Genomic DNA, 6,000 nt, shown 5'->3' with positions numbered 1-6,000 from the left:
AGTCACAAGGCTGCTATATACTGCTGATGAGAAAAGGTATTTAGCAGTTTATATTTACTAAAATAATTGCATTTCCATGTTCTGTGTACGGTGAGAGACCAGATATAGTGAATGCAGGTTCTGAGTTTAGTAACACTTTAAATAATAGTTGGTGCACATTTAAGGGCCCATTTACACTGTTACATATTGGTGCACACTTTTCAATGCACTCAAACTCATGTGCCCAGCTTCCCCATGCTAAAAATAGCACCTGTTCCCATCTCTGCGTTGTGTTGCACTGCAAAATACATGTCAATTTTTTTCAACTTTTTTGTACATTGGAGGGGACATTGAAATCAATCCCAGTGCACCCAAACACATCTAACGTGCTTTCATGCATTTTGGCACATTGGCAACAGGTAATAGCCTTGATCAATAGTTGTTAACTTTACAAACTACAAATACTAAAATCAAGAATGCACTGTAAACATCCATCAATAACACATCAATGTACAAAGGAAACGCATGTTTACAAAAAAACACACCTTTACATACACACATACTAAATGGACCCTAAAAGATCTTTTGGTATACAGACTGAACCAATTTATCAGTGCCCTGGTGTCAGGGTTGGGCTCTCAGCCCTTCCTTCTCTGTGCTCAAGTTGCTCAGCTGTCGGTTAATTGCCAGAACTCATCGTTCCACAGTGGCTCACCTGTTAAACATCTCCTTTTCGTAAGTCAAGCACACAGCCAGTCCCTCCTGGCTATTTAAACTGCCTGGTTCATTTCATCAATTGCCTTTGCCTTGGTCAAACATATCTAGAGACTCTCTGCTGTGTTCCTGTTGAAGACTTGCCTGGCTGACGTCCCTTCTGGTTCCTGATCCTGTCTGCTGCCTCTGACTACGCTGTTATCTGGCTCCCCGATTTCCTGGCTTGTTCTGACTACCCAATTTGGCTACCGAACCCTATGTTTTGACTGCGCTTACCAGTTGTACCATTTTTACCATTTTATTAAAAGGTGTGATTTTTACTGCATTTTTTGTTTCTGCCTGTTTCATGGTTCCTGACACCTGGTCTACCTATGGCTTTACCATGATCTACCCTCTAACATGTTAGCACCACATGGGCAGCATGAACGTGCTAGCCCCCTCTCCAGTAAGCATGCCTTAATTACAAATAAGGTGTGGCAGCAATTTTAAATTTAGATACCTAAAATGGATTAAAATGTACCTAAAAATGGATGTGGCTTGTAGGATAATCCACAGCTTACCGTTAAACTGGGAAATCTGACTGAAAATGACTGTGCTCACAGCTGATCAGGTTGGTTGCCAAAGAGCAGTGTATATTGGAAGACAGTGTGCACCATGTTTTGCTACTTGAGAGGCTGCAATGTCTCAAAGAGACTGTCATATTAGAAAGACTATCATATTTGTGAGATTGCCATCGCTGTCTGCAGCAATACACTGGTATAGATATTAATGTTTTAGAGACTATTGATGTCTGTGCAGTGGATTCTCTTATTGCAATCCTGGACCTGTAAGTGTAATGTTCTTGCTTTCATGCCTGCTGTCTGGGGATGGACGTGGACTTTGCTCCGGTGATGAGACCTTTGAGTGACAAGTACCCCTCTTCCCATTGACCTTTTCTTTACCATCAATGCTGCGGTTTGTGGTTCCTTCTTGGATCCTTGTGTGGAATACCTGAGGCCCTGGGATCTCCCTTTTTGGGAGTTTTGGGGATCTCTCCAGCTACGGCACAGCACTATTATGTTTTTACATTTCAGAGGGCCGATGTGCTAATTGATATATTAAATGCTAAAAGTTATGTCGTCTTTATGCAAATTTCTCGGAAGAAGGGATTCAAGTTTTCTGGAAACACGCCGGGGCACAGAAAGAAGATATTGTCATTGCAATATTTGATTCATCAGCAATCACTTCACTATGTGCTGTTGTGTTTTATAGTGGTAATGTATACACTTATTTTATGCATGTATTAATAAAATGTTACATTTTATACAATTTTTGACCTAATCTATGTGTTGCCGTTAAAGTCCAATTGTACCAAGGGGGGGGGGGGGTACCTATTTGCTTACTTTGCTTTCATATTAAGACCTCTGAAGAGAAGGCTATCCAAGGCATCTATTTGAGGCACTAATTTGTGACTTATTGTCAGAAGCCATGAAATCAGACTGAGACAGTCTTGTTTAATATCACACTTGTTTAATAATAACAGTAAAAAGAACAAACGTAGTCAAAACATAGCCAAAGTTCAGTAAGCAGAATGAATAGTCAGCCAAGCCAGAAGTCAGGGATCAAAGTAGTGGAACAACAAGCAGGATGTCAGCAAATCCAGTCTTTAAACAGGAACGCAGGAGATGTTTCTTGCATAGACTGCATTAAGGTGAAAACTTTGAGGCTTTACATCCACTTTAATAAAAAGGCCTCATGCACACTGAATGTTTTTACATGCTTCTATGTAGATTTTACACAGCGTCCCAACTTTTTTTTAATGGAATTGGGTTGTGAACAGGAAGTTAAAGAATCTCTCCAACAGAGCCTCCTACAGAAGTAAGCCTGAGAGGGGTTCTAATCCTTCACAACTCTATCCAAACCTAAAAAAAAACAAATTGGCTAACAATACACTTTAAGCCTTTTCTTTACAGACACCTTTTAAAAAACACTTTCATCTGGCAACTGTGCTGTGTAGCAAGGTCCCAGGGCCCCAGAGGCCTAATGGTGACCTCAAGGGTTAGGGAAAGCTGACATCCTTCTTTGTAGAGTGGGTTGCCAGGCATTGTGTGTGTGATGCAAGAAGAATGATGGACGCCAGTCACTTTTTGAATGCAAACAAGAGATTTATTGCCTCTTCATGGAACTGGGGGAGAGAGGGTTAGGGCCAGGACACCCTTGACCAGATGCAATGGTAATTGGCAGACTCTAAGACTTCTATAGGTAGACAGCTATACAGTGGAAGGCCTCCAGTTGGATTACACTTCTGTATAGGTAGGACCGCTGTCTCCTATGGCAACAGTGACTAACGGTAATTCTTTGTAACACAGAACAGTCGTTTTACTTATCTTGCAGTATCCCACTGTAGATTTTCACTCACTGAGCTCCCAGTCTCTCACTAGACTTCCAGATCCCAGTCATCACTGGATCCCCTGAGCTCTTCCACGGCTATCCCACTGTATAATCCTTAAGCGTCACCCCCCGCTATCCCGCTGGGTCCCTGGCTTGGCACTTGCTGAGGCTTTCCCACTTCTTCACCGTCCCCGGCTGGTGAGAACACTGCTCTGGTACTTGCTTCAGCTTACTCACAGTAGTCTCCGGTAACAAGGTGGATGGTCCCTTAGTGGCGACAGCTTCCCCTCTACCTCCGACCACAGCTGGTTCCCCATCCGGCTGAACCTTTGCAACTTGGTTGGACTCCAATCCTGCAGTCCCAACCCTATGCTGCTTCTCTTGTTTCTGGATAGGCCTCGGGCAGCCTAGCAGCCAGGTGTCCCCGGGATAGGCCTCAGGCTTCCAGCCTAGCAGCCCGGGGCGACATAACACACATCCACCCTGACAGCAGTCCAGGTGGCACAGAACCCTGATCACCTGACTCCACCCAAATAAATAGGCTCTCCCAGCAGGCCAAGGGGCTTAAAGAAACCCTTTCCCATTGGCTGAGACACCCCATCCATTCATAATCTGTCCTTGCTATGCCCTTGTCTATTGTCACCAGCTACAATGCCACCTAGTCACAGATAAGAAGAGTGCAGCAATTCTAGAATTAGGGGGAAAGCAGCGGATCTCCTAACAATTAGCCAGGACTATTACTAACTGGCAAACTAAATTGGTTAGCAAACCCGCCTAAACACCAGCGTGCTAGATCCTCCCCCTGCCTAGGAAAACGACGTCTCGGAGTTTGCAAAAACAAAAAATAGTTTGAACTCTCAAGCCCGAGAGTGGATGTCCTGGCAAAAACTGGGATAGGTGGGGTAACAGGAAAGGATAAACAAATAACAATACATTTGGCATACCACATGAAATAGGTATACATTAACTGCTTCAGCCCCGTAAGATTTGACCCCCTTCCTGACCAGAGCATTTTTTGCGATTCGGCACTGCGTCGCTTTAACTGACAATTGCGCGGTCGTGCGATGTGGCTCCCAAACAAAATTGACGTCCTTTTTTTCCCACAAATAGAGCTTTCTTTTGGTGGTATTTGATCGCCTCTGCGATTTTTATTTTTTGCGCTATAAACAAAATAAGAGCGACAATTTTGAAAAAAACGCATTATTTTTTACATTTTGCTATAATAAATATCCCCCAAAAATATATAAAAAAAAGTTTTTTCCTCAGTTTAGGCCAATCGTATTCTTCTACATATTTTTGGTAAAAAAAAAAATCGCAATAAGCGTTTATTAATTGGTTTGCGCAAACGTTATAGCGTTTACTAAATAGGGGATAGTTTTATGGCATTTTTATTAATAATTTTTTTTTTTTATTAGTAATGGCGGCAATCAGCGATTTTTATTGTGACTGCGACGTTATGGCGGACATGTCGGACATTTTTGACACATTTTTGGGACCATTGTTATTTATACAGCGATCAGTGCGATTAAAAATGCACTGATTACTGTGTAAATGACACTGGCAGTGAAGGGGTTAACCACTAGGGAGCGGGGAGGGGTTAAGTATGTCCTAGGGGAGTGATTACTAACTGTAAGGAGATGGGCTCTGTGTGTGACGTCACTGATCTCTGCTCCAATGACAGGGAGCAGAGATCGAGTGACACTTGTCACTAGGCAGAACGTCCTCTCCGTGAGGCGATCGCGGGAATCCCCGCGGTGATCGAGTCCGCGGGGCCCGCGACCCGACTCACGGAGCTCCCGGCTGGCGCGCACGCCGCCGGCGGCACGCACGCGATGGCACGGCGGGGAATTCAAATGGACGTACAGGTACGCCCATTTACCCAGCCGTGCCATTCTGCCGACGTACATCGGCGTGCGCCGGTCGGGAACCGGTTACATATATACATAGCTAAGTGGCAGTTCACACAAGGGCACTACCAATACCACCCAAATAACGAGGGAGAAATACAATAACAGTAGCCTTATATCCTACCTATCTACTATATACACCTGAAAAATAGAAAATATTAGCATTGATGTACAAGCGGTAGCATTGTTGTACCAGCGGAAGCCACTGTCTCTCCTTAGCCAAGGAAGATGGTGCATTCTAAGAGGGTCTTGATGACTCTTTCTGAAAACCCTTGAACCCTTAACAGCTGTTCCTCAGATACCATGCTGTAAGTCTGAGGGTCTCTACCTGAGGATGCTGGATAGGACCCTGTGTAACCAGATCCTCCATCATCGGAAGAGGAATCGGAGCATATATGGCCAACCTCTTTAGGACTGCGAACCAGGCCCTCCTTGGCCAAAACGGGGCTATCAAAATGAGATCCGTTTCCTGGGTCAGAAATTTCTGGAGGACCGCCACAACTAGCCTTACTGGGGGGGAAGGCATAGCAAAGGTTGAAGTGCCATGCATTGGCGAAGACATCCATCCCTCTGGCTCGATCCAGCGGGTACAGGGAGAAGAACTGAGCAACTTTCTTGTTGCTTTCTGAGGCGAACAGATCCACCTCTGGTCTGCCTCAGGTCTTCACGACCTGCTCGAACACTTCCTGGTTGAGAGACCATTCGTCCTGTTTTACTCACTGACGGCTGAGAAAGTCCGCCAGAGAATTCTGAGTCCCCTTTAAATGTATTGCTGTCAGAGAAGCCAGGTTTGATTCGGCCCAAGGGAAAATTTTGCCTGCTGTCATCTGCAGTGCAGGGCTCCTGGTTCCCCCCTGTTTGTTTATGTATGCGACTACGGCCGCATTGTCTGACCTTTTTTGAAGGTGACGTCCCCTTATTCTTTGCTGGAAGGCTTCTAGCACCCTCTGCACTACCAGTAGCTCCCTCTGAGTCAAGGTCTATCTGGCTTCCACCTGATCGCCTGAGAAAGGCAAACCACAGATCTTGA

The sequence above is a fragment of the Aquarana catesbeiana genome, linkage group LG02 (genome assembly GCF_042186555.1).
Source record: "Aquarana catesbeiana isolate 2022-GZ linkage group LG02, ASM4218655v1, whole genome shotgun sequence".
In the NCBI taxonomy this organism is placed as follows: domain Eukaryota; kingdom Metazoa; phylum Chordata; class Amphibia; order Anura; family Ranidae; genus Aquarana; species Aquarana catesbeiana.
The sequence above is the reverse complement of the archived record's forward strand: the minus strand, read 5'-3'. Positions refer to the sequence as shown.